The 27605-nt window shown below is 42.8% G+C and overlaps 1 long non-coding RNA gene and 7 other non-coding genes across 8 annotated transcripts; all 8 read right to left on the bottom strand.

Annotated features, from left to right (window-relative positions):
* Positions 1-5876: 5876 nt before the first annotated feature.
* Positions 5877-21092, bottom strand: LOC118494682. Its single transcript, XR_004896807.1, has 3 exons — positions 21082-21092; positions 17275-17279; positions 5877-6054 (listed from the first exon to the last, which is right to left on the bottom strand). It is a non-coding gene; the product is annotated as an uncharacterized LOC118494682 (long non-coding RNA).
* On the bottom strand, positions 11552-11624 carry trnav-uac. Its single transcript has one exon. It is a non-coding gene; the product is annotated as a tRNA-Val (tRNA).
* trnav-uac lies at positions 12122-12194 on the bottom strand. The gene has a single exon. It is a non-coding gene; the product is annotated as a tRNA-Val (tRNA).
* trnav-uac lies at positions 12829-12901 on the bottom strand. Its single transcript has one exon. It is a non-coding gene; the product is annotated as a tRNA-Val (tRNA).
* On the bottom strand, positions 13390-13462 carry trnav-uac. The gene has a single exon. It is a non-coding gene; the product is annotated as a tRNA-Val (tRNA).
* trnav-uac lies at positions 14106-14178 on the bottom strand. Its single transcript has one exon. It is a non-coding gene; the product is annotated as a tRNA-Val (tRNA).
* On the bottom strand, positions 18129-18201 carry trnav-uac. The gene has a single exon. It is a non-coding gene; the product is annotated as a tRNA-Val (tRNA).
* Positions 18671-18743, bottom strand: trnav-uac. The gene has a single exon. It is a non-coding gene; the product is annotated as a tRNA-Val (tRNA).
* Positions 21093-27605: the final 6513 nt, after the last annotated feature.

Genomic DNA, 27605 nt, shown 5'->3' with positions numbered 1-27605 from the left:
TGATGCTGTGGCGGCAGGAAAAATGAGGATGATAGCAGCTAGCAGCTAACAGCTAGCAGCTGACCTGATGACAGCAGGGTCCCTGTCGGTACACGATCCGTTCTGCCTGCACGATCCGTTCTGCACATGCGCAAGATAATACTGTTTTACCGAGGATACGACCTGCACGATCTGTTCCACGCTAGCCTATGGCTAGCCTCCACCTGGAAGCTAACGTTAGTTTAGCTAACAGCTAATTCGGCTAACCGCTAGCTGACAGCTAGATTCAGTCTAAAATAACGTTAACTCAAACGTAATGGGAAAAGCCGGCTACAGCTAAATTAAGACTTCACAGTAATAACAATAAAGACAAGTATTGAGTGATTGTATTTTAAATGAGCACAAGTAAAGTAGAACTGACGTAACAGCTGTTATATATGTTAGGTGTTTGTTATATATGTCAACGTTTATTTTCAAGTTTTATTTTGAGGGTCTTTTAAAGTTATTACATGCTGTCTCAGCTAGCAGTTAGCCGAATTAGCTGTTAGCTAAACTAACGTTAGCTTGGCTGTCGACCGGAAGCGTGGAACAGATCGTGCAGTGTCGTAAATCCTCGTACAACCGCGCATGTGCGAACATTTTGCGCATGTGCAGAACGGATCGTGCAGGCAGAACGGATCGTGTACCGACAGTCCCAGGTTAAGAGGTCCCGGAGGTTTGGCCTACTAAGTAGCCTGCCTACAAGTTTAAGCGAGAACAAAAATATATAGTTTTTATACAGACTTTTGTATACATTATATATTTGTACAAATATACAATCATAATTTGTTTAACATGTGCAAATATTTACCTCAACCTCAAACCAGACAATGACTTGCGCCCCCCCTGTGATCTTTGCCGCCCCCCTTAGGGGTCCCTGGACCCCAGGTTGGGAACCACTGGATTATATGACGATACTTCTCTGTTTCACGAGTTTATTCACTCTCTGAATGAATTAAGGCAACTCCATGCATTTCCCAGAAGCCCCAATATTAAAACGAAAACATGAGCTATTTGCGTGATCAGTCACAATGGAGTCGGAACCGGCACAACAGAGCCAGGGCAGGAATGCGTTTCTATCTTGGAAATTCAAACAGCATTTCACATTAAAGAAAGAACAGGGAGAACGAAATATAACTGTGCTGTGCAACCTCTGCCTGCCAGCAACCAACCTCCTTTCAGCGTCCAAATTACTCCACCTCCAACCTGAAGAAGCATCTTAAAGTCAGTTATATTTTAATTAGTCAAGGGTAGTCGTCTGCTGTAGTTTTACTGGTCACCTTGCTATTTTATAGTTGATGTGTGACTTTACATTCTCCTACGTGCTGATTAACAAACCCCAGAGACATTGAAAGACTGACTAGCCCTGTTTGACATGCTAGCTAACGTTAGCTAAAATTAGCTCGTGGTAGCTTAGACTGCGGTTAGATTTTTGTAGTATGCAGTTCGGGACTACAAATACAACAATCTATCTGCTTGTTCAGGTACACATTCAGCCAGTTGGAACAGAAGAACACACCATAATAGGCAGGTTTAGTAAGCTGGATGTGATGGCCGCATTCATACACTAGTAATTCAAGTATTCAGAATACGTTACTCAGATTGAGTAACCTAATGGAATACGTTACAAATTACATTTTTGGGCATGTATTCTGTATTCTGTAACAGAATATGTTTTGAAAGTATCCTTCCCAACACTGCTTGTTGCGCAGAGATCACTGCCTGAGTCATTAGTTGGTGAAAAAAAGAACAAACTTTGTATGTCTTTTCTCAATTTGCCTTGGAAGCGTTGCAGCCTGCAGCCTTTGCAGGGCAGCAGAGATATTTCTCGACGTTCCACAGGGACGAGCGGGCCGGCCTCTCTCTGTCTCCGCTGTCCTGTTTTTAGCTCCTGAATGCCTGGAGACACTGCAGTGATTTATTTAGCCTCTCTGCTGCTGCTGCTGCTGCTCAGGTGAGAGTCGACCGTAGCAGCAGGATGAATGAATGGCTGTCACACCTGCTCACTCACTCACACATACAGCTTTATTTTAGGTTGCCATGATGGAGTGTTTTTAAATGGATTTACTGTACATCAGTGGCGGCTGGTGATTCAATTCAAAAGATTGGGGAGGACAGGGGGGAAAAAAACCAACCCACAGTGACATGTTATTTTACACCAGTTGGCTACGTGTCTCTAATTTTCTTATGTTCAACTGAAAATTAAGCAGTAAAACAATTAGAATCAGGTTTATTTCTTTTATTATAAATACCACTAATATTCCTGTTTACATGCAGTTTACAAAATCAAGCATCAAGCATTTTTCAGTGTTCCAGCGGTGGCGGACTTGTTGGACCGTGTGAACACAGCCTCTGTCTTTTATTCTTTAACCACCTTCTTGAAAAGGTCTTTGATCATGTTTAAAGAAACACGCCAACTCGTTGGGACTTTGTCTTATTCCCCGTATCCCCCAGAGTTAGATAAGTCCATACATACCCTTCTCATCTCCGTGCGTGTTGTAACTCTGTCCGACGGCCCCACCGGTAGCCTAGCTTAGCACAGATCCTGGAGGTAACCGGATCCATCTAGCCTAGCTTAGCACAGATCCTGGAGGTAACCAGATCCATCTAGCCTAGCTTAGCACAGATCCTGGAGGTAACCGGATCCATCTAGCCTAGCTTAGCACAGATCCTGGAGGTAACTGGATCCATCTAGCCTAGCTTAGCACAGATCCTGGAGGTAACTGGATCCATCTAGCCTAGCTTAGCACAGATCCTGGAGGTAACCGGCTCCATCTAGCCTAGCTTAGCACAGATCCTGGAGGTAACCGGCTCCATCTAGCCTAGCTTAGCACAGATCCTGGAGGTAACCGGCTCCATCTAGCTTAGCTTAGCACAGATCCTGGAGGTAACCGGCTCCATCTAGCTTAGCTTAGCACAGATCCTGGAGGTAACCGGCTCCATCTAGCCTACTGCTCCCAAAAAGTGACAAAATAACGCCAACATGTTTCTATTTACATGTTGTGATTTGTATAGTCACAGCATGTACAAATAACAGGGTTGCATGAGACACAGCCATCTTCTAACTGTATACATACTGGGAACTATATTCTCAGAAGGTGAAGCACTGCTACTTCTGCTACTTGGGCGAAGTGATATGCTTGCAGCACCTGAGAAGCCCCGAGCAGAGAGTAGCAGAGCTTCACCTTCTGAGAATATAGTTCCCAGTATGTATACGGTGAGAAGATGGCTGTGTGTCATGTGACCTTGTTATTTGTACACGCTGTGACTACACAAATCACAACATGTAAATAGGAACATGTTGCCGTTATTTTGTCACTTATTCGGAGCAGTAGGCTTGTTGGAACCGGTTGCCTCCAGGATCTGTGCTAGGCTAAGCTACCGGTGGGGCCGTCGGACAGAGTTACAACACGCACGGAGATGAGAAGGGTACGTATGGACTTATCTAACTCTGGGGGATACGGTGAATAAGACAAAGTCCCAATAAGTTGGCGTGTTCCTTCAAAAGTAGCTGTGTTTCTCCTTCTTTTCGTTTTAGCCATACATCTCTACCGCAGCCCTGCAAACTGTTGGCTGGTTGGTTTGTGTATAGTCTGGTGCCAACAGAAGGACATGGACTGGATAAAGCCTCACACGCGCCAGATTTCAGGCTTTGTCCGTCTCCTTTTGCTCTCTGTGTGTTGCCGTTCTCAAAGTCGCTTTGCTTCAGGAAAGAACAACAACAAACTTTGAGCTAGCAAGCTAAACGTTAGATCATTTGGGTCGTGCAACAAGGCAGGCCTGCTTTGTTCCTTCAGGGAATGATTGTAAAGATTTACAAAGAATAAGTTTACGGTATTTACTCTCTTAACTGGGACATGCTTACCACTGGTTATGTAGAAAGATATATTTTCAAAGCATGCCCTATCGTCTGCAGTGAGCTAGTGAGGGTAACGTTAAACAGACTAACATCACAACACATTCTCACTTCCATCGCGTCAAAAAGCGACGATTGGTCAGGTGCCGTTGTCGTTTGTTATTGACGCAAAAAGTCTCCTTTGGCGTCACATTTAGACGTGCTTGGTCGGGACTCTTGGCCTCACTTTTTGACGCTCTGGGTCGGGACGTACGTTTAGCTGACATGCGGCACAAAAACAGGACAGTTAGGCTTAGAAAAAAAAGATGGTGGGTGGGGTTACTAAATATACATTTCAGTGACACGTGGGACAAGAACGGACATGAACCCAGGTCTCCTGGGGGAAAGTCCTGTGTTGTTTGACCCATCCACCCCCCCAACCTGCCTCCTTACGCGGATTTTCGTTCTTTCATACTACTTGCTACCGTTGTCTCTTAATACTACGTCATCTCACAGCGCCGAGGTCGAGCTGCGCTGGTGCGTTCCATACAGTCGCTGGGAGCTGAGAGCCACTGACGAAGCGTCAGTATGTAACTAGTTGGGAATGAGAAGGGTTGAACAGAGACATAGCGTGAACATGCCATGGTTTTGCTTGTGTTTCCCTAGCGATAAGGGAGTCGAGGGGGTAGCTGCAGTGTACACTGGGCAAGAAAAAGACATGGACAAAAGATTTGCTGCTGACCAGTTCTCCCATCGTATACTGATAGCCTAGAAAAATGTATTGGGAACTATAGATGGAGAGCCATCCTGCCAACGTTTTGGGGCCGATTGGTGGGATTGTTGTGGACGAAGTACACACAGAGATACACTGGTAAGAGATAATGAGGTTTAACCATGTATCAGCTAATTTAAATAGCTCACGTTACTGTATTGTGTCAACAGTTAACTTCATTTAATATTGGATGTGGCGTTTTCTTTTGCAGGGTGCAAATGTTCCACCAAAACAAGTTTCTTTGCGAGACTATTTAGCAGAGACTATTTAGCAGAGCCACCATCGCTGCGTCCGGAGCTTAGCACCGCCCAAGACGACTGTGATTGGTTTAAAGAAATGAAAACAACCCAGAGCATTTTTTTTCTTCTATCCAAGAATGTGTCTGTGGCGTAGCCAAGACTAGTTTGTGTCCAACGCACAGAGCTGACCGTAAACACAACCACAAACTGCGGTAACAAACCCCCATTGAGACGCTTATTCTGAATGTCTTGTCCAATCACCAGTATGTCGACATTTTTACTGTTTTCTGACATTTTATAGACTAACTCTTCAGACTTTAAACATCAACATCCCTCTGTGTAATAAACAGGGGAAATGAATTTAACTGGTATTGAAAGGAGCCTCTCTGGCATCCATCTTGTCAATTTCCAGGGGGGCCGTCAGGCTGAGTTTAAGAGCTCTAAACTGGTAGACGATAAAGTTAATCCTTTTATCCGTATCCTTGCCGCGGGGCGACCGAAATAAACGCTGAAAAGGGAATTGGGAAGAATGTGGCGAAAGAAAGAGGAAAGTCTTAAGAGCTGTGACTGTGAGAGGAAGGAACAGCACAGTAGGAGAGACGTGAGAGGGAAATAATGAAGACGTGAACCGTGTTTTTATTCGACCGGGAGGTGGAAAGTGATCATGTGACTTCTGCCTAATAGATTTGATATAGCCAGCTTCTCCCTGACTTCGTCATGTCTTGTTATTGTACAGGGTTGTGTGCATAAATTCACACCAGAAAGCCTCCAGTCTGAAAATAAATGCTGGATAAACAGCTTTCAACAAAGGGACTACATTGTGTTTCTATGTGTGACTCAATGAATACGTTTACATGCACATTAATATTCCACTACTATTCCGAAAGCAAAACTTTGTTTGCACGTTTGCATGTAAACTGAGACAAACGGAGGTTTAGGCAGCCGAGAGAGAAAGAGGAAGTGATTCGTTGCTGTTGTCGCTATTTTCGGGATTCTGATTGGCTATCGTGGGCTCGTTAAATTGCCACCTACAGGTTTGGCGTGCTCTTGACGGCATATGTACACGGGTACGTGTAAACGAACACTTCTCTGAAAACTGACCGCTCTGCACGATGTTATTTTTGAAAACGGAGAGGTTGAAATGTCTGTTTATGAAAATAGCCAGCCACGTGTAAACGTAGCATTAGTCTCTGTGCTTTCTTTGTCTGTTTTGCTATCGTTGTCATCACGTGTCTTTTCTGGGTCATTCCCTGCGTCTCTCCCTGAGTAGTTTTGTTCCTAGTGTTTTGGGATTTTCTACCTGCTTGCTTCAGGACAGTTTTTGTTGTAGCCAGTTTAATATAATAAACCTTCGAGACCTTACGCTGCCTCCTCGTCTCAACTCTCTGCGTTGTTGGGTCCAAGCCTGCTCAAATCCTGACATCACATTACAGACCAACCCAGTCTCACGGCAGTTCGTGTAAATGTCACGTTATTTTGAATCTATTGATTCGTGTTCACAGGGACGTTTTCCTCGTTTTTTATGTGTAAATGTCACGTTATTTTCTCGGAGAAAGGACGCAAGGAGACGGCTGGGAGACTGCCAAAAATGACGCTCCATAAGCCGGGAGGCGGCACGCTGGGGACGCACCACAAAAAACGCCGGGAGACGGCTGTGAGACGGCCGAAAATGATGCTTTACAAGCTGGGAGGCGGCCGCGAGGCGGCCCGCTGGGGACGTGCCACAATAACGAGATGGCGGAGGTTGGGTTTAGGAGAAACCCGACGGGGAAAGGGCGCAGCTAGATGGGGTTTAGAGAGTAGTATGAAAGGGCGAAAATCCGCCTAGGGAGGTTGGTTGGGGGGGAGGATGGGTCAAACACAGGACTTTCACCCAGGAGACCGGGGATCGTGTCCCGCGTGTCACGTTTCCTCAACCCAACCGTAGCTTTCGTCTCGCGCTAACACACCAAGTGGCGCGTATGTTTACATCCGCTGTATATAGTGTTGACATCCACGCAGATAGCTCAAAATGCGTACAGATAACACACCGCTTGGCTTAAGAAAGTGGGCGTGTATGTTTACGCGAAGTCATGATGTCATGTTGCATGTTAAAACAATTTCACAGTTGATACATTTACATATGAGTTTTCACCTGGCATTCAAGGGAATATTTCTCATGTTGGTTTTCAGAACCGGCAGATAATTAATATTGTAATTTACGCAACTGACTTCAATCAGTCGATGAATCATTTCAACCCTTCTGGTGCTGCATTTATTGGTTACATTTGAGATAGATTAGTGGATTTTCTCACTCTCATAAGTGTCGCAAATAGTTACACAAATTGGTGCACTGTGTGGACGAGTATGCAAGTGATGAACTGAAGTAAACAAACAACCAAACAATCACGAGTTTTCAGACAGATAAACACACACACAGCAGCAGCAGTGAAGCTGCAGCTCATCACCAACACACACTCTGTTCCCAGCAGATGTCAGTGTTACATAATGACTCTCTGATGTAACACACACACACAGACACACACTCACACATGCACACACACACACACGCACATGCACACACACACACACACACAGATGCGCACACAGACGCACATTTACGCACACACACACACACACACACACGCATACACACACACACACACACACAGACTCACACATGCACACACACACACACACACAGATGCACACACACAGACGCACACACACACACACACACACACACACACACACACAGATGCGCACACAGACACGCACACACCAAGACACACACAGATACACAAATACAGATGCACACACACACACACACACACACACACAGATGCGCGCGCACACACACACACACACACACACACACACACACACACACAGATGCACATACACACAGACACTGAGCATGTGGAAACTCGGACAGTAACGATTTTTAGAGATTTTCAGAAATTTCAGGTGGTCAAATTTACAGTTTGATGATGTCTGTCACTTTGAATTAAGTCTGTTTTACAATGATAACATTACTGTTTTTTTTAAATGGAGTGGGTGGTGGGTCTATGCAATAGAGATTGGTGGTGCGCAATTGCCTATTAATGCTATATTGCAGCTTGTTTTTCACTAAATGGTGGACCATTTTCAAAGGCTGTTCTCATCAGTCACTCAGACAAACAAACAAAGTTCTCCCTTAAAGCCCAGGTCGGAATAGCGTTCAGGTCTCTGAAGGTGAAAGGGTTTCTGATCAGCAGGTCACTGAGAGAAACAGAACAACAACCTGTTTCTCTGTGAGTCACACTCTCCCCTTGTGAAGCTTTGCAGTGTCAGATAATATTTTGATTTGAAAGATAAGACTTCTGGAAAAACGTGGCCCGTCTGATGAGGACGTGACTTTCTGCAGGCAGGTTATGTGCACATTCAGCTGATCAATTTCCTGATATCACATTAATGAGAGCTGCATCTCTGTTGCTCTCTCTGCACTTTGAGTTAGCAGCAAAATAACCAGTCCAACGCCCAGTCAGGTGTTTATTTGTTTCTAGTTTCTTTTCACAGCGAGTAGAATTATTCTGTCAGTTGGTTACTGTTCACTTAAAGTGTGTGTGAGCTATACACAACCAAATATATGACTCCAGTATTTAAATCAATGAATTCATTCGTTCCTCTCTGGCTAGTGACTTGTACTTAAAGGTGCAATATGTAATACTGACAGCTAGTGTTTAAAATAGTTACTGCAGTCCAAATTAAAGAATATTGGACAGTGTCATCTCCCCCGGCCCCTCCTCCCCAGACTCAAAGTTCTTGGAGGTTGCCAGGTTGAGACCGCAGCATCCACAACAATGTTGCCAGACGCTAGTCTCACATAGCCAGACATTACTCCACAGCACAGCGGAGAAGCTAACGTTAGATGCTGGCTATATTGACAGTCATGAAATCCCATGCTCACGTGGAGCTCTGTACCCAACTGACAGACACACTTTTTCGGCTTAAAATTACGGTAGGAACCGCTAAAAAACCCGCAACCTTGCCGTCCTCTCCACCCGCCGGACAGACAAACTTCCTCGGTTTAAAATTACGGCAGCAATCGCTAAACACACTGCAAACTCACGGTCCTCTCTACCAGATTTACAGCCACCCTTTCTTGGCTTAAAATTACTCACCGTTGTTGGCTAACAGCCGTGGCCCGCATGCCTGGTCCCAACCCGTTCTCACTCCGAACTCGTAAAATACGGACGTTTGGACAGTTGCTGTCAGCGTCTGAAGCGACGAAAAAGGCGTTCTTCAGCGTGTTTGTAGAACGTAGCGGGGAGAGCAGCAGCTAGACGGGGTTTAGAGAGGAGTATTTAAGGGGGAAATTCCGCGTAAGGAGGTTGGTCGGGATGGAGGATGGGTCAAACACAGGACTTTCACCCAGGAGACCGGGGCTCGTGTCCCGCTTGTCACGTTTCCTAAAGTCGTTTTCTTCTTTAACCGTCCCGTTCTTCCCGCGTGTCACGGAACCGTACGCCCACCCACGACCTTTTCCTTAACATAACTGCGTCAAAAGGGACGGCAATAGTCCCGACCAAGCGCATTTACTTAAAACGCTAAAGGAGAATTTTAGCGTCAATAACAACGACAAAAGGCACCTGACCAAGCGTCCATATTTTACGAGATGGGAGTGAGAACCTGTTGCTGGTCCTATGGTAACATTAGCAGTTATGGCGTGTTAGCATGGCGGCGTTAGCCAGGACCAGTCAGGATCACTTTACTGGCTGGGTCTCAATTGTTTTTGCGAATAACTTAACTTGAGTACTATATAATTCAACGTGAGAACACGAATGTTGAAATGACATAAAATGCCCGTCCCTTGTAGCCGTGATAAATTAGCCTGAAGCTAATGCTTACCTATTCAGGAAGAAATTAACCAACTCAGCGTCCTTTTGGGCTCTAAGCTGTCTCCATCTTTCAAATACATCTCCAATATTTACCCGGGGTTTGTTACGTCTCTGGTCACGCAACTGTTAGAAACATGCAGTTTTTTTTTTTTTATTTAGGTCGGGTAGAATCTATCTCCGTTGATCCCGTACAGCGGTTTTTAAAGGGTCGCTCTCTGTGTCAAATATCGCCGCAGATAGGATTACATTGTTGTTAGTAGTTGAAAGCACCCACGCGATGTAGACACCAAGTAGCCTAATAGTAATTGTGTTGTTGTGTTTGTATGTTTTATGGATGTATGATGTTGAAACAAGGGGGCAGAAATACAACCATGGCAACCAATCCATGGCTGTACTACAGCTAGCGCACTGGGTTTGCATTTTTACAGGTAACCATTTAAATATTTAAATTCTAAATCACCCCAAGCATCGTTTTCTGCATTATATGTTCTGTAAAAAAGCTTTGCATACCTGAAATGTCTGTGAAAGGCCAACCGGAAAATCTGCCTAGTATATATATATATATATATATATGTACATATTTATTGCCTTGCCTTTGCCACAAGTAATTTAAATACTGCATGCTGTGTGAAAAAAAAAAAAACCTAAAAAAACAAGACAGATGGAATCACACACAGATAAGTACACAGTTGGAGTATCTTCAGTCCTTTCAGCATCTCTTCTGTCTGCACAGAAGAACAGACGTTAGTGCAGAGATAACACACACACAAACACACACACTGCACTGTCACAGAGCTGTGTTTACCCCTGAGGCCTCTGATCACACACACACTCACACACACACACACACACACACACACAGACACACACACACACACACAGACACACAGTTCTTGTCAGGCACCTCCAACATGTCACGTATCAGGACGTAAGTAAAGCAGCTTTGTTTTCATATCTGCCACACCGCAGTACATATTCTTGAGTTCTTCCTGAGCGTGATGTTTTGTGTACTCAGGTATTTGACGAAAAACACACCACTTCAAAGTGGCCAGTGGCCAGAGATACGTATAGTTTCTCTTTAATGTAATCTGTGGTGTAGACTGTGCATGTGAGACTTTTGCTGCCTGACTTCAGAGTTTAGGGCAGCACCTGTATGCAGGGAAAAAAACTGAATTACATTACGCCTGGAGTGCTGTCTGAAGGCGCTTCATGGCGGGGTATGAAATATGAAATGTTAGAAATATGTTAGAAGGAAACAATACTGGCACTCTCGTCTCCGGTTGGGTATTTGTTTTTCAGTAGTGGAAGAAGATTCTTTACTTCACTAGGCTACTGCAAAACAGAAATACTGAAAATGCCCCTGTGAATGTTGTACTACATGCATTATGTTGTTATTACTGAAACTTCATTTACAACAAACGTTATAAAAGCAGTTTTTTAACTGAGAATTTCTACGTTAATGGACTTCACAGTTGACATGAGCCATAATAAGACATGGCTCTGGTTCAACTCGCACATAAATGTGGTTCTGAACCATAGATTTAATGGATGGAGCTCCGGTTCTGAAAAGTGAAACCGATGAAAAAAGTGAAAGAACTAAAGACGTCTTTCAGATTAGAGACAAAACATCTTTAGAGCACCTTTAAAGCAAGTCCAGTGTCCTTTAAGTTCAACCTTTCCCTGGATAACTATGACCTGGTTGACTGAGAACCTTCAAAGACATAATTTGGGGCTTTTATTTGATTGTCGTTCAATCCCTTCTGATGACTTTTCAACTGACACCTGCCAGGTGGTAACAGGACATAGTTCTTACTTCAAACCATAAGTCTGGTTCCACTGGGGATTGAACCCAGTACCTTCTGCGTGTAAAGCAGACGTGATGACCGCTACACTATGGAACCTCCGTAATGTGCTTATCTGTAACTTAATCGGTGCATAAATGTGATCTGAACCATACTGTAGACATAATGGATGGAGCTACGGTTCTGAAAAGTGAAATCAATGCAAAAGTGAAAGAACTGAGTCTGAGTCTTTCAGATAGGAGACAAAATATCTTGGAGCACCTTTAACCAAGTCTTCAGTTCTGAATAAACGGTATAGAAAGCCAGATATTTAACCTCTGTGCGTTCTTTGTGAAGATGATTGCTACAGCTTCCATCACTATCCATGGCTAGCGATCCTGGCTGTTGTTACGACACTCGTTATGGTTCTTGGAGACGCCCAAGGCCAAGTTTAACCTTTCGCTGGATAACTATGACCTGGTTGACTGAGAACCTTCAAAGACATAATTGCTGGGTTTTATTTGATTGTCATTCAATCCCTTTTGATAACTTTTCAACTGACGCCTGCCAGGTGGTAACAGGACATAGTTCTTACTTCAAACCATAAGACCAAAGTCTGGTTCCACTGGGGGTTGAACCCAGGACCTTCTGCGTGTAAAGCAGACGTGATGACCACTACACTATGGAACCTTCATAATCCAGTGATAGTACATCCATGAGTACACTGCAAACAGTGAGAGACGAAACATCCTTAGAGCACTTATAAAGCAAGTACAGTTTCCTTTAAGTTTAACTATTCCCTGGATAATTATGACCTGGTTGACTGAGGACCTTCAACGATATAATTGGGGGTTTTATTTGATTGTCATTCAATCCCTTTTGATGACTTTTCAAATGACGCTTGCCCAGTGGTTAAATTGGCTTTTGTAGGGAGGGGGAGCCCTTATTTATGGTGAATGGTTATCATTCAAAATCGCACCGTAAAATTACTTAATGTGTTTTTACACCAAAAAGGGCTCTTTTTCCAGTATTAATGTGTAAGGTAGGGTTGATTAGTTATTCAAACAAAGAGAAATACTTTACAATTCACTTACTTATTATTATTTTTTACCTTTAGGCTAATGTTTTTAGAGCACCTTTAAAGCAAGTCCAGTGTCCTTTAAGTTTAACCTTTCCCTGGATAACTATGACCTGGTTGACTGAGAACCTTCAAAGACATAATTGGAGGCTTTTATTTGATTGTCGTTTAATCCCTTTTGATGACTTTTCAACTGACGCCGGCCAGGTGGTAACAGGACATAGTTCTTACTTCAAACCATAAGTCTGGTTCCACTGGGGATTGAACCCAGGACCTTCTGCGTGTAAAGCAGACGTGATGACCACTACACTATGGAACCTCTGTGAGGTGGCTATCTGTAACAAAATCAGCGCATAAATGTGATCTGAACCATACTGTAGACATAATGGATGGAGCTCCAGATCTGAAAAGTGAAACCAATGCAAAAGTGAAAGAACTGAAGAAATCTTTCAGATAGGAGACAAAATGTCTTGGAGCACCTTTAACCAAGTCTTCAGTTCTGAATAAACGGTATAGAAAGCCAGATATTTAACCTCTGTGCGTTCTTTGCCAAGGTGATTGCTACAGCTTCCATCACTATCCATGGCTAGCGATCCTGGCTGTTGTTACGACACTCGTTATGGTTCTTGGAGACGCCCAAGGCCAAGTTTAACCTTTCGCTGGATAACTATGACCTGGTTGACTGAGAACCTTCAAAGACATAATTGGAGGCTTTTATTTGATTGTCGTTCAATCCCTTTTGATGACTTTTCAACTGACGCCTGCCAGGTGGTAACAGGACAAAGTTCTTACTTCAAACCATAAGTCTGGTTCCACTGGGGATTGAACCCAGGACCTTCTGCGTGTAAAGCAGACGTGATGACCACTACACTATGGAACCTTCGTGCGGTGGTTACCTGTAACTTAATCGGTGCATAAATGTGATCTGAACCATAGACAGTAGAAATAATGGACGGAGCTCCAGTTCTGAAAAGTGAAATTAATGCAAAAGTGAAAGAACTGAAGAAGTCTTTCAGATAGGAAATGAAATATCTTGGAGCACCTTTAACCAAGTCTTCAGTTCTGAATAAACGGTATAGAAAGCCAGATATTTAACCTCTGTGCGTTCTTTGTCAAGATGATCGCTACGGCTTCCATCACTAGCGCCCCTTGCTGTTATAACAACACTCGTTATGGTTCTTGGAGACGCCCAAGGCCAAGTCTGAACGATCATCAACCATTCTCACACGAAACACTATTCAACAACCCCACAACGGTTACATAGCTGGGTTTTCCTGTCGTTAAGTCAGAACTAAAGACGTCTTTCAGGTTAGAGACAAAACATCTTTAGAGCACCTTTAAAGCAAGTCCAGTTTCCTTTAAGTTCAACCTTTCGCTGGATAATTATGACCTGGTTGACTGAGAACCTTCAAAGACATAACAGGAGGCTTTTATTTGATTGTCGTTCAATCCCTTTTGATAACTTTTCAACTGACGCCTGCCAGGTGGTAACAGGACATAGTTCTTACTTCAAACCATAAGTCTGGTTCCACTGGGGATTGAACCCAGGACCTTCTGCGTGTAAAGCAGATGTGATGACTACTACACTATGGAACCTCTGTAAAAACCACAAGCACTCGTTTGACATATATCACTAGACAAACAATAAAGCCAGTCCATAATCCAGTGATAGTACATCCATGAGTACACTGCAAACAGTGAGAGACAAAACATCCTTAGAGCACTTATAAAGCAAGTACAGTTTCCTTTAAGTTTAACTATTCCCTGGATAATTATGACCTGGTTGACTGAGGACTTTCAACGATGTAATTGGGGGTTTTATTTGATTGTCATTCAATCCCTTTTGATGACTTTTCAAATGACGCTTGCCCAGTGGTTAAATTGGCTTTTGTAGGGAGGGGGAGCCCTTATTTATGGTGAATGGTTATCATTCAAAATCGCGCCGTAAAATTACTTAATGTGTTTTTACACCAAAAGGGGCTCTTTTTCCAGTATTAATGTGTAAGGTAGGGTTGATTAGTTATTCAAACAAAGAGAAATACTTTACAATTCACTTACTTATTATTATTTTTTACCTTTAGGCTAATGTTTTTAGAGCACCTTTAAAGCAAGTCCAGTGTCCTTTAAGTTCAACCTTTCGCTGGATAACTACGACCTGGTTGACTGAGAACCTTCACAGACATAATTGGGGGCTTTTATTTGATTGTCATTCAATCCATTTTGATGACTTTTCAATTGACGCTTGCCAGGTGGTAACAGGACAAAGTTCTTACTTCTAAAGCAGACGTGATAACTACTACACTATGGAACCTCTGTGACATGGTTATCTGCATGGATGTATTAAGAGAACTGGATCCAGTGTTCGGCGGGAAGCCCCATACGTTCCAATGAGAGTGCTCAAAAGCGCATAAAGCAAACATGGAGCTCGGCTCTTCCGCATTGTTGGCCCATAACGCTGGTTGGCTCACGATGGGCATGCGCACTAGCAACAATTTGTTTGCATTGTTGTAGCAACCGGTAGCAACATGCGCGTTCATGAGCTTCTCTGTCGTGTCTCTTACAAGTGGCGAACTCATGAACTCGCCGTTTTCATTGTCTAAAATATTCACTAACGTTAAACACTGTTTTCGTTGTTCCCTATCGTTTACATGCTTAGCTAAATAAACGATAGATGTATAGCTAGACAACCAAGGAGATTTAATAATTATGTTGTGCTATTAGCTAGCTACCTACTAACTAGCGCTAGCTAGCTGTTAGCCTGCAGTTTCGTGAACAGAGCTCATCCATGGCTTCAGCTCTCATCCACGTTACAAGCTTTACAGCATACAGCCCACGGATGTATTATAAGAGAGAACCAAGGCCATGTAATCACTATGTCTGTAGTAACGTTATGTAGGCATATAGCTAGCTATGTATAGATCTTAATATAGCCATGGTAGCTACCCCTGATGTTAGCAACCAGCTAGCTAGCCGATAGCCCGCCAGTTTGGGAAACGCTAATGACGTTACATCCACGTAGCTAACAGGCTTTACAGCATAGCTACATACATCCCTCGGATGTATCATGACTTCATAAGATAATACCATGGACGTATTCATAGAACACATGGTGAATTACAACCATTAGCTATATCCATTATTACAGCTAGCTACATGAGCTCGGGAGAACAGTCATGTGAGCGGGCGGGCGCAGTCCCGCGGCTCTACTCGCGTCCACTATGCGCGTTCATCATGCCAAATTTAATAATTCTGTATTCGCTTCTAGTGAATGTTAAAAATGTTAAAAACATAACGTTTTAAACAAGGACCCTTTCAGTGTTCGGGCTGGTAAGTTGATATACCCAGAAACAAATTATCCGCTGAAATATAGACGTTTCTTTCGCCATGCAAAGTCTATGTGAAAAGTCTTTCTGGGCCATGGGGTGCAGTACCACCGTTATCCGCTAAGCCCATGGTGGCTTTTAGACTCGGCGCTCTTGTTAGAGAAACCCAGCTATTTAACCTCTGTGTGTTCTTTGTGTTCTTTTATGTAAACTTTAGTCCCTCTCAAATTGATAATTTTGTAGACGGTGCTACGGCCTGCCTACGGACTACTTTAGACTCTGTTGCTCCCCTTAAAAAGAAGACGATGAAGCAAAGGAAACTAGCACCTTGGTATAACTCCCAAACTCGTAAATTAAAGCAAATCTCGCGAAAACGTGAAAGTAAATGGCGTTCCACCAAACTGGAAGAATCTCGTTTAGATTGGCAAGACAGTCTGAAAACCTATAGGAAGACCCTAAGAAAGGCCAGATCAGACTGTTATTCATCACCCAAGGTTTCTTTTCAGCACTGTAGCCAGGCTGACAGATAGCCACAGCTCTATTGAGCCATCTATTCCTATAGCTCTGAGTAGTGATGACTTCATGAGTTTCTTTAACGATAAAATTATAACAATTAGAGATACTATTCATCACCTCTTGCCCTCAACCTCTAATGGGTCACCTTTAACTGACAGACTGCTAGAAAGAACGACTAGACCTGACATATACTTAGATTGCTTTTATCCTATAAACCCTCAACAATTAATGTTAAAGGTCTCTTCAGCAAAGCCATCTACCTGTCTCTTGGACCCTATCCCAACGAGGCTACTTAAAGAAGCGTTACCCGTGGTTAACACTTCATTGCTAGATATGATAAATATGTCTTTATTGACAGGTTATGTACCGCAGTCATTTAAAGTAGCTGTGATAAAACCTCTACTGAAAAAACCCACCCTCGATCCTGAGGTCTTAGCCAACTATAGACCTATATCTAACCTTCCCTTTCTCTCCAAGATCCTTGAGAAGGTAGTTGCCAATCAGTTATGTGATTTTCTACATAGCAATAGCTTATTTGAGGACTGTCAGTCAGGATTTAGAAAGCATCATAGCACAGAGACGGCACTGGTGAAAATTACTAACAACCTTCTAAGTGCTTCAGACAAAGGACTTGTCTCCATACTTGTCTTATTAGATCTTAGTGCTGCATTCGATACTATTGACCATACCATCCTCTTACAGAGACTGGAACATTTAGTTGGCATTAAAGGAATCGCACTAAGCTGGTTTAAGTCCTACTTCTCTGATCGATCGCAATTTGTTAATGTTAACAATAAACCCTCCAATTACGCTAAAATTAACCATGGCGTTCCTCAAGGCTCAGTGCTTGGACCAATTCTTTTTTCCTTATATATGCTTCCTCTAGGCAATATTATTAGGAAACACTCAATTAGCTTTCACTGTTACGCGGACGACACCCAATTATATCTGTCAATCAAGCCAGATGAAATCAGTCAGCTAGCTAAACTTCAAACATGCATTAAAGATATAAAATCATGGATGGCCTACAATTTACTGATGTTAAACTCAAACAAAACCGAGGTTATTGTGCTGGGCCCGAAACACCTCCGAACCTCATTAGCCGAAGATATAATTACTCTGGATGGTATTGCCCTGGCCTCCAGCACTACTGTCAGAAATCTAGGAGTTATTTTTGATCAGGATATATCCTTCAATGCCCATCTAAAACAAACCTCTAGAACAGCCTTTTTTCACCTTCGTAACATTGCTAAAATTAGGAACATCCTGTCTCAAAACGATGCTGAAAAATTGAATTGAATTTGTCAAGATGATCGCTACGGCTTCCATCGCTAGCGCCCCTTGCTGTTATAACAACACTCGTTACGGTTCTTGGAGACGCCCAAGGCCAAGACCATCAACCATTCTAACACAAATCACCATTCAACAACCCCACAACGGTTAAATAGCTGGGTTTTCCTGTCGTTAAGTCAGAACTAAAGACGTCTTTCAGATTAGAGACAAAACATCTTTAGAGCACCTTTAAAGCAAGTCCAGTTTCCTTTAAGTTCAACCTTTCGCTGGATAACTATGACCTGGTTGACTGAGAACCTTCAAAGACATAACTGGAGGCTTTTATTTGATTGTCGTTCAATCCCTTTTGATAACTTTTAAATTGACGCTTGCCAGGTGGTAACAGGACATAGTTCTTACTTCAAACCATAAGTCTGGTTCCACTGGGGATTGAACCCAGGACCTTCTGCGTGTAAAGCAGACGTGATGACCACTACACTATGGAACCTCTGTGAGGTGGCTATCTGTAACAAAATCAGCGCATAAATGTGATCTGAACCATACTGTAGACATAATGGATGGAGCTCCAGATCTGAAAAGTGAAACCAATGCAAAAGTGAAAGAACTGAAGAAATCTTTCAGATAGGAGACAAAATGTCTTGGAGCACCTTTAACCAAGTCTTCAGTTCTGAATAAACGGTATAGAAAGCCAGATATTTAACCTCTGTGCATTCTTTGCCAAGGTGATTGCTACAGCTTCCATCACTATCCATGGCGAGCGATCCTGGCTGTTGTTACGACACTCGTTATGGTTCTTGGAGACGCCCAAGGCCAAGTTTAACCTTTCGCTGGATAACTATGACCTGGTTGACTGAGAACCTTCAAAGACATAATTGGGGGCTTTCATTTGATTGTCATTCAATCCCTTTTTTTATATACGTTTTCTTACTTCAAGTTCTTACTTCAAACCATAAGTCTGGTTCCACTGGGGATTGAACCCAGGACCTTCTGCGTGTAAAGCAGACGTGATGACCACTACACTATGGAACCTCTACAATATGATTATTTCTAATCTAATCGAGACATTAATGTGGTTTTGATCACAGTTTAAATTGAATAAGTTACTGTTTTACTGCCATTGTTGTTGATTTATCCTGTCTTGCTATAATTACAAATTAAAGTTTTTCAGTTACAGCTTGGTTAAACTTTTGGTCACGATTTCCCCCAATTATCATAGAAACAAACCTTCTGTGACACCCATTAGTACGGTGGCCGACAGGGGCAGACGCCCTGCAACTTAAGAAAACACACGTAAATAGACAAAACACAAGCAAATTAAGAAAACAACTTCATTAATTTGACAACACATGCGCAGTATTCAGCAAATACGCTGCAAACGCATACAACACAACCAAATACATAAACGCGCTGCAAATACACACAACACAACCAAATACAGGGAGGGAGAGAGAGAGAGAGAGAGAGAGAGAGAGTGAGAGAAACTGCATAGACTGTAAATATGAAGTCTATGTTTGAGATCTGTTTTCTCTGGTTTGGTGGGTGTGTCTCGGCTCAGGTCAGCTGATACTCATCAGCAGAGACGTCTGTAACCTCGTGGTGATAAAACATTTAAAACTGCATCAGCGTTTAACGTTGACGTTTGTTTAAGCCACATGAGAGGGTTTAATTTCGAGGTCCGAAATTACTGAAGTGTAGGTCTCCTCAAGTGTAATATTGTGATTATACAACAACGGTTACCAACAAAATAAGTGATCAATCTGTATTCATATTGTGGAGCAATTCGCTCTTGAAATACAAAAAACAGACAGGATTTCTAGTCCCTCCCTGTTAGTAAACCAGCCAATTTACCGTGGGATTTATCAAACTGAATAAATCCCACTCGCACATATAAACACTAAACTGCTTTGCTAACTCCATCGTGTTGTAAGTAAGACATCTGCTGAAAAAGTTATTGTATTCATCAGCATGATTGTCGTACTGTTTAGTTCACAAACATCCAAAACACCAAAATACGAAGACATAGCGGACCAGACGCCAGCTTTTATTTTGAAAAGTCGAAGCTCGGGGACAGCACCAGCCGGGAGGGCATGAGACGGGAGCATAGACTGTATATTAATAATATATTATGTTAATAATAATAATAATAATAATAATAATAATAATAATAATGATAATAATAATAATATGAATTTAATATACAGTCTATGAGTTCTCCAGGCTGCAGCCATACCTGACTCTAATAAAAAGGCAGAGCGCTCCCTCCCCGTGGGCTCTAAAATCCAGCTGTTCCACTAGCTGCTCCCTCTAGAGGTCTGGAGAACTTCCGTTGTGTAATCTGGATGCAGCGTTTTTTTGTTGCATTTGTTTTCGGGGTTTGTGTGCTTTTCTTTTTGCATCGTTTCATATTTGCAGCGCGTTTGTTTATCTATTTAGTTGTGTTGTGTGTATTTGCAGCGCGTTTGCTGAATGCTCCGCATGTGTTGTCAAATTAATGAAGTTGTTTTCTTAATTTGCTTGTGTTTTGTCTATTTGCATGTGTTTTCTTAAGTTGCAGGGCGTTGCCCCTGTCGGCCACCGTACATTAGTCTATCAATCATCCAGACTGGATTGCAATTCACAATCTTACTTTAACCAGACCTGCATCTTAAACCACTCATGTGTACAATATCTACATGATGCACTTAACTCTGTATATTATCACGATGTACTGTACTGTTCTTCATTTGAAAGCTTTCTGCTCGTGTCTGTGGGAGCAGCTTAGAAAACGCTCATCCATCGGGTCCATATGGGGCCCCCGAGGGTGAGAAAGCGATGGTGTGTGTGTGTGTGTGTGTGTGTGTGTGTGGTTTGAGGAAGGGGCACAGAAGGCTGAGCAGCATGTTTCTCCCTCAGTATGGAGTCCAACTGGAGCACCAAGACGCTCAAATTACCTATTTAATTTATTTAATAAGCATGGGAGGGGATGGTGTGTGTGTGTGTGTGTGTGTGTGTGTGGTCTGTGTTATATTCCTGTTAAGAGATAAGTCTGTTGATATTTCATATTTTTCTTAGGGCTGTCAAAATTAACGTGATAAGTTAAAAGCAAATTCAGTTTAACAGCACTAATTATTTGGACACACAATTTAACGCAAGCACGTGATTTGGTCCCTCATGCCGATACGTAGTTTGGGAGATCTAGAAGTGATGCAGCACCGCTGCACCCACCGGAGATTTGTCTCTTTTTCGGCCTGCAGATCCAACACTCCCCAGATAAAAGCAGAGTGGGGTTTTTGTGACCACAGACAGACGCCTCTACACCAGTGTGTGACAGCTGTTTGGTGTCTTGGTGGTACTTCCCTGCCTCACATATCTAAAGAACAGTGTACACAACAGCACAGCAGTGTCTGGAGCTGCTTCGGTTGCTGCAGCAGCAGTGTGTCAGTTAGGTTTTGCTGCTGGAGATAAGCTGCTGCTCTTTCATGTGTCGCTGCGTGAGGTGGAAGAGAACGTTACTGCGGTTAGACAGGAAACTACTACCAGGAGTCCTGTGAGTGTGTGTGTGTGTGTGTGTGTGTGTGTGAGTGTGTGTGTGTGTGTGTTTGTTTTTGCACTAACAGGCAAATTCACTAAAGGATTGTGTGGCTTTTGTGGCAGCTAAACCTGCACAAATAAGACAAAATAAACTGTATAATCCTCAAAGCACCCACAAAGGGTAACATGCTTTATCTATTTTGTTTAATTCGTATACAAATAGAAGTTTTAAAACGACACAGGATTACACGCCTTTGGACAGAGCTTGTCTTTGTGCCAAGCTAAGCAAACCAGCTGCTGGCTAGCAAGATAGACTTGAAAATATTCAAACTTTACTATAACTACAATAATACAATGCTACATATGCATTGCTGCAATGCTGTGTGGAGTAGCCAGACAGGCCAGGAAGGTCTGGCAAAGCGAGACTACAGCATGTATAAACCTCTGCCACACACAATGCCATTTAAATTCTAAGATGATTTGCAATGGCCATCCCTAGATGGGACTTTAAAATACTTCAAACTCAACAACAAATACATAAAAAGACATTACAGAACTCAAACTCAACAATAGATACATTAAAATGCAAAATTTAGAGCTCAACATGAAATTACAGACAAACAACTTTGATAATTGATTAATCGTTTTGAGTCATTTTTAATGAAAGAAAGTAAAACTCTGATTCCAGCTTTGTTAAATGTGAATATTTACTAGTTTCCCTAACCCTAACCCTCCCGCGTGTGTCTTTAACCGGCCCGTTCTGCCCACGAGTCACGGAAACGTTAGCCCACCCACGACCTTTCCCTAAACCCAACGGTCCCGTTCTGCCCGCGAGTCACGGAAACGTAAGCCCACCCACGAGCTTTTCCTTAACATAACTGCGTGAAAAGGGATGCCAATAGTCCCGACCAAGCGCGTTTAGATAAAGCGCGTTATATGACGCTAAAGGAGACTTTTAGCGTCAATAACAACGACAAAGGCACCTGACCAAGCGTCCGTATTTTACGAGATGGGAGTGAGAATGTGTTGTTGGGAAACACTGAACCATATTTTTCAAGACTAAAACACTAATCCATTAATCCAGAAAATAATCCACACATTAATCGACAGTGAAAATATTCGTTGGTTGCAGCCCTACAAATGTCCATCTCTGTGTCTTAAAGTCCAATTTGATATCGTTAAATGTCTTCTTTTGTCCAAAACCCAAAGATATTAAGTTTAACGAGATATAAAACAGAAAAGAGCAGAAAAATCTAGATATTTAAGAGGCTGAAAACAGAATTATCTGCCATTTTTTGCATTAAAAATTACTCACAGTTAATCAATTATCAAAGTACTTAGTGATTATTTTTTTGTAGATCGACTTATCGTTGACTGAACAACTAAATAATTACTTAAAGGTGCACTATGAGTTCCTGCATGGTCTTCTGTTGACGTTCCAAGTAAATTTCAAAACAAAACAGAGCAAGCTCGCCCCTCCCCCCATGTTTCCGTAACTGTCATGACTAACTGACTAATCAGTCCTTCCAGAAAAATGCGGAGTTTTTTTGTGATTTTTGCAGGCAAAACTCCTTGATTATGCGGCACATTTTCTTTAAAAATGCGATGGAATATGCGGGATATTTATGCAATTTTATGCGATGAAATTGCGGGAACTTGCAAAAACTGCGGTTCCATCGTGGCTTCATCGCGGGGTTTGTAGCTTTTCGATGATGTTCACGTCGCGTAATTACGTCACTTCATAACGTTCCCATGGCAACAGGGGAAAATGGCTGCTCTTGTGTGAAGTAAACGCAACATTTCTCAACTTTCTGCTAAGATATGTGTGACTTTTTTGCAACGAAAATGCGGGGATTATGAAATCATGCAAGCCCCGCATATTTTGCTCGGAAATCGGCTATTTATGCAGCGAAAGTGCAGCGTATTTGAAAAAATGCGACCCCCTATGCGGACTTTGGCTGATTATGCATTGAATTATGAGATCACATAATCACATTTTTCTGGAGGGACTGCCTAACTGTCACTAACCCCCACCCCCTCCCCCAACCATCTTATCTGTGATTGGCTGGAGTGGTTTGTTGTATTTTGGTGCACAGCCTGTGCCTCTAGTGATTGACGTTTATGAGCCCTGTGCTGTCTCCCGAGACCGGGCTTTTTCACGGTGTGTTCAGGGACCAGGCAGCTAGCGGATCAAGGAGAGATGACTACCATTTGAGACGAAAATGAAATTGCGCTGAAACCATGCAGGAAGTGCACCTTTAATCGACAATGAAAATAATCGTGAGTTGCAGCCTTAATGCTCAGTTCTTTCTGCTGTTTTACTGCTCAGTGTCGGTGGGTAAAATGGAGAAAAGATGTACTGAGTATGAATCATGCATCCTCTGATGTTAACTAAGATGTTTTCTCTTTCTGTTGTGGTTTTATTTTAACTTCTAACCTGTGTTGCATTTCTGAAGAAGCTTCTGTCATCCTCAGCAGCCGTAGCAATGTGACTCCTTCTGTCATTTCAAAACGAGAAGTCACCAAAAGTTCACTCACATCTTTCTGTTTAATCCTTCAAATCAGATTTTTATCTCCACCGTCTTAAATCTTCAGTTCATTTGATGCTGCGGCGAGCGAGAGGAAGGGTGGCTTCTTCTTTTGCTTTTTTGTTTTGAGCTCCCCGATGAGCGCAGATGAAATGACTTTGGCGGCTGCTGCTAATGCGCTATAATTGGTACGAGGAGCGACTCGCTCTGAACAATTATAACACGCAGGAGCTGTAATCTCCACTGAGACTGTGAGCGAGACGGATTCTCGCCGTCTTTGGAGTCAACCTGCTGAGTTTGATGTCTTTAAAACTGTTTCAGACACATGGCTGTGTTGGAAACCGTTCCCTATCACATAAATAGTGCACTGTGTAGTCCACTATAAAATACCCACAATGCACAGCTAATTTGAGTGTACATACAATGCACCCTACATTTTATTCCCATATCCCACATGCATGATGCTGGGCGCGCCCGCCTCCGTCACACAAATAACCGGGGTCAGCCCTATGTTCCCACATTTCTACGATTTTTCTTAAAATTAGGCCGTATGTTAGGGTTAGGGTTACATTCCATCTGTAGTCCATTGCTACTGGATAATAGGTTGGGTGTAATTGGCTCCAAATTGGGAGAAAGGGGATAAAATCTGATACAAAGGTATGAAAAAGAAAATGTAGGAGCATAGGGCCTAATTTTGGAAAGAAATCTTAGAAATGTGGTAACATAGGGCTGTGGGAACATAGGCTCGCTCCCAAATAACCAGCACATCTACCGACGCAACGATGTTTTCAGTGTAGTGTCCAAAATCTCATTTGGTCGTTCCCTATATAGTTCACTATGTAATAAACATTATATAGGGTTGAGTGAGTGAATGAGGGAACGGTTTCCAACACAGCTACTCTCTGGAAGCTATAGTGTTTGTTATAAAGCTGTTCCTGCTGAAGACTTCACTGTAGTGGAATTAAATTGGATTTACTCAGGCTCATGAAGACGGTTGTTGGAGCCGTTTCTCTGTGCCAGAGAGCTCTTTCTTCAGAATCCTCGAGGCTCAGCTCGTTGTGAACAAATGTTTCTCCCCCTCCATCCATCAGAGCCCTGAGGGATCCACTCACCATGTCGTCTGCTTCTTCTTGTTAATGCCTCCTCTCTCCGCCTCGACGTCCAACCCGCTCCAACCCTACAGGGAAGCAGCTTCTACGTCCCTCACGTGTCTCCTTATGTTGCTGCTTTCTGCTCACTTCAGCCGATGAATTATGGAGGAGAGCAGGACGACAGAAAGGCCCCAGTACTGAGTGCATACTCAATGTTTGATTAGATTGAGATAGCAACTGAGACACAGATCAGGAAAGACTAAGAGGCCCCAGCCATTCTTATGCTCATGTTTAGTAGGTATAATGTTTACGATGTTTGACATTATAGTTTATATTTGCTATTTAGCAAGTACAGCTGAGGCTGATGGGAATGTTATTAGTAGTTTGCAGGTATTTGATCATAAACTACAGTATTAAGCCCAGTTCAGGCAACTACTTGCAATGCCCCCAAATAAAAAGTTAAAATAGGTTAACAAAAATGAGAATCTTATCTTAAATATCATGAACTTTCACCTCTGTGTTCTCGTGTTTAGTGCCCAACGGATGCAGCTGGGTCCGACATGTTTTCCAATGTGAAGCTGTCGGGTGTATTTTGAGGGAGGAAGATAACATTTAAAGACGCTGGTGCATCCTTTGACGTCATCTTTAGCCAGACTGTTAATGTCCCACATAGTGAATCCCCGACCGTCGGAGTCGTCTCCTCTGCGGTGAAGCTGTGAATATTTCAGCAGCGAGCTGCTGGTTCTGGGTCAGTGTGTCAGTGTGTGATCTGCTTTGACAGACTGCACAGAAACTAAAAAGAGGGGCAGAGGTGGAGGAGCAGCAGTTTACTGAGTAACTCACTGACTGCTGATCACAGAGCAGACAGAAAACAGGAGTCCACATCATTGGCACACTGATGAAACTGAAAACTTGCATCTGTAGTCCTGATGTGGTCTGTTGTTTGTGCAGCTGTGAAACTGGACAAGAATCCGCTGCTCAAAATCTGATTCAAACACATTCACATGTGGGCACATACAACTCTACATCCGGCACATAATCCTTAAAGTGCTCATATTATGCTTTTTGGCTTTTTCCCTTTCCTTTATTGTGTTATATTTTTTGTTGTGCACGTTATAGGTTTACAAAGTGAAAAAGCCCAAAGTCCCCCCCAAAGGGACTTACCATCTCCAACAGAAAACACTGTTCACAATCTGCTCCAAACAGCTCTATTGTAGTCCAGCCTTTACTTCAGAGACAAACGTGGTCACTTTGTGAAATTTTGAACATTAAACACTTCATTTCCTGCATTCAGGTGAATTTTTATGCACCTATTTCTACCTTTTTCTGAATCAATTTATGCTGGAAATATCTTTATGTAAAGGGAAACATAGAGGACACTTCAAAATATAAAAACATAATGGAATATATTGCAATAAGGCTCTCAGGCATTCTGTATGCTTTCATCTATTTATTCTCCTTTGGATCGACTTTTCTAATTATATCTGAGTCAGCACACACGTAGCCTATAATTTACTTCTCCCTCCTCTTTTGCATCTTTTGTTGTGGAAGTAACCTCCTTAAATGTGCACATGACAATTATTCACCTCAATGATACATTAATTCATTTTAATTAATTAATAAACCCCTGGACATATTTCAGATGTGTTTGAGCAAGATTTCTGCTCATGTTCAAAACTTTGTGCACATAATAAATTATAACTCATTCCATCTGTGTTCGCTGTGATTTGGAGGAGTCGTGGAGGAGTACTTAAACTTATGTTGTCCATTTCTTTCACCTTATACTCAAAACGTATTCACTCCCTTATGGAGTTAGATTCCCCTTTAGCCTACACCTTGTAGCATGGAACAACCAGAAACACCAGCACATTAGATTCATCCCCAAAACATGTAGGCTAAGCTCTGTAATGCAAGGTTAATAGAGCTGAGTCCTTACAGTTGCAATTTCCAAGTTGAGCCACTTCTCACACCACTTTAACTGGAATGTAGCCTAATGGTAGAGCGCTTCTTGGCTTCAGCTTGAAAAATTGCGCTTTCAACACAGTCTAATCACCGTTGCTTGCAGTCGCTATGGCGACAACACGTCATGGGCTTTGCTTATCTGATCTGCTGGATCTTCGAGTCGGTAGCCTACCACGGCGGCGGTCTTGTAGCCTGGTCTCTCCTACCCGTGCTGAGCGGGCGAGGTCTCACTGTAGGTTCATGGTCTTGACTTCTCACAGCAAGACACGCGGCACACGGAAAGACCGACGGACACACACACACACACACACACACACAGCTACAATTACCACAGTTTTCCCCACTCATCCTGTCTCTTTCTATCGGAGAGAGAGAAAGAGAGCAGCAGAGAGGGGAGGGATCGCATTGTGGCAGGCACGGAATGATAAGCGTCAGGTATGAATGGCCAGGCGATCAGGCACGTTTACATAGGCTATTGTCCGGTTTCATATTTGTCAGTCAACTTTTCAAAATACATTCAGGGCTACACTCAAAACATTTGAGGCTGAAGCCCCGGCAAAATCAGTTGACGCCGCTTCTGGTCCTTACCTAGGTACTGTCAGGACACGCCCTCATACTCTGCTTCTGACTGGCTAGTAGTCCTTACCTAGGTACTGTCAGGACACACCCTCATACTCTGCTTCTGACTGGCTAGTAGTCCTTACCTAGGTACTGTCAGGGCACGCCCTCATACTCTGCTTCTGACTGGCTAGTAGTCCTTACCTAGGTACTGTCAGGGCACGCCCTCATACTCTGCTTCT

This window comes from Sander lucioperca, chromosome 3, assembly GCF_008315115.2.
Source record: "Sander lucioperca isolate FBNREF2018 chromosome 3, SLUC_FBN_1.2, whole genome shotgun sequence".
Classification (NCBI taxonomy): domain Eukaryota; kingdom Metazoa; phylum Chordata; class Actinopteri; order Perciformes; family Percidae; genus Sander; species Sander lucioperca.
Note: the sequence above shows the minus strand (reverse complement) of the source record. Positions and strands in the feature narration are given on the sequence as shown.